General features: G+C 39.7%; 1 non-coding gene across 1 annotated transcript; it reads right to left on the bottom strand.

Annotated features, from left to right (window-relative positions):
• Window positions 1-424: 424 nt before the first annotated feature.
• Window positions 425-496, bottom strand: trnap-cgg. The gene has a single exon. It is a non-coding gene; the product is annotated as a tRNA-Pro (tRNA).
• Between the last annotated feature and the right edge of the window lie 1,522 nt (window positions 497-2,018).

Below are 2,018 nucleotides of genomic sequence, written 5' to 3'. Positions count from 1 at the left end.
AGCTTTGCTGTTTGGCCGAGCCTTTTGTACTTGCTATTGCTTACCTTTGCTTTTACTCATCAGCTCTGTTTTTATCCCACCCAGAAAACTGATTTTAGACCTGTAATGAGCCATCTTTTATTTCCTGTGGAGGTCCAAGTGGGAACGAGTGCAAAGAAGAGTGATGAAGAAGCCAAAGGATAAAGGAGGGAAAGGACTGCCGGACCTGTCATTGTTTTTAGGGAGTAGATTTACAGCTATACACATAACAGCAGCCACAGCCCCATCCAGAAATCCTCTTATATTTTTCTGTTGCGTGCAGTTGAAGCAGGACATGAAAATTGCCAACACTCTGATAAAATTTTGCTTGCTCCTAATATGTGTTAATTTAACGTTAAAGTGGATTCTAAATTACAGACTCGGATTGTAACAGCTCTTGCTTTCAGGGCTCATCCGGGAGTTGAACCCGGGACCTCTCGCATCCGAAGCAAGAATCATACCCCTAGACCAACGAGCCACGTAAAAGCATCATAATAGAAATTTTCTATCAAGTAAATGTGATCAGTCAGTGACTCGAAAGGCAATTGTTAAGTAGTTTGTTCGGCATGTAGTGTTTTTATGGCTGCACTACCAGGTTGAGCTTTCTGACTGTAGTGGACGAAAGACTTCTTTTGAAGCAAAACATTTTACCAACATTGGAACTTGAATTTTGGTAAAAAGGAAATGTAGCTTGGATTTGTCACTGACTTGAAAGGCTATGGTCAGGTAGATTGTTGTGGGGTCTTTTTATGGCTCCACGGCCCGATTCACCTTTCCGATATAATTTGATAACAGGAAACATTTGATACAAAATATTTTTACCAAAACACAAACTAGATTTTGTCAGTAAAAAGTGAAAGTAAAATCGGGGGAAGGGGGAATTTTCAGGCCCAACACAATACTAATGATATACGCAACAAGCTTAAAATGCTTCCCCTTGTTTAGTTCTGACTCTGGGGACAGAAGGCAGACCTGTCCCAGATGACCTGAGAGGTCTGGGAGGGTCATAGTGTAGTAGCAGATCAGAACTGTATTTTGGCCCTTAACCGTTTAAGAATTTATAAACTAGCAAAGGTATTTTTAAATCAATTCTTTTAGGCACAGGAAGCCAGTGTAAAGACTTCAGAACTGGAGTGATGTGATCCAGTCTCTTGGTCTTAGTGAGGACCCGAGCAGCAGCTTTCTGAATCAGCTGCAGCTGTCTGATTGATTTTTTAGTGAGAACTGTAAAGACACCGTTACAGTAGTCAAGTCTACTGAAGATGAAAGCATGGACAAGTTTTTCCAAATCCTGTTGACACATAAGTCCTTTAACCCTTGATATATTCTTAAGGTGATAAAAGGCTGACTTTGTAATTGTCTTAATGTGGCTGTTAAAATTCAGGTCAGAGTCCATGACTACATCAAGATTTCTGGCTTTGTCTGTTGTTTTTAACATTGTTGTTTGAAGCTGAGCGCAGACTTTTAATCGTTCCTCTTTTGCTCCAAAAACAACCACCTCAGTTTTTCCTTAATTTAAGTTCTGGTACATCCAGCTGTTAATTTGTTCAATACACTCAGTCAGTTTATGTAATGGACTATAGTCCCCTGGCAATAAGGTTATGTAAATTTGTGTGTCGTCCGCATAACTATGGTAACTTATTTTGTTGTTTTCCATAATCTGAGCCAGTGGAAGCATGTTAAGAACCAGTATTAATGGAGAAAGGACTGGAGCATTTATTGTAGAGAATAAGTAGGCTGACACTGAAGTATTGAGAAAAAAATGAATGAAAATCTAATTCAATCTACATATCGGTCTTCTTAAATATCTAAATAGATTTTCTCACCTCAGAGTCATCTGGAGCATGTAACGATTAGCTTCTGTCCCTCTGAACCCTGAGTTACAATCACCCTGCAGTGAATAAGATGCAGTTCCCCCCCCCCAGTCTAACCAAGACTATACTTTCAGGGGTCATTGCTAGAGTTTGACTTGAGGAATGTGCTTCTAAAATGTTTGGTCT

Source organism: Etheostoma cragini, unplaced genomic scaffold, assembly GCF_013103735.1.
Source record: "Etheostoma cragini isolate CJK2018 unplaced genomic scaffold, CSU_Ecrag_1.0 ScbMSFa_2501, whole genome shotgun sequence".
In the NCBI taxonomy this organism is placed as follows: domain Eukaryota; kingdom Metazoa; phylum Chordata; class Actinopteri; order Perciformes; family Percidae; genus Etheostoma; species Etheostoma cragini.
The sequence above is the reverse complement of the archived record's forward strand: the minus strand, read 5'-3'. Positions and strand labels throughout refer to the sequence as shown.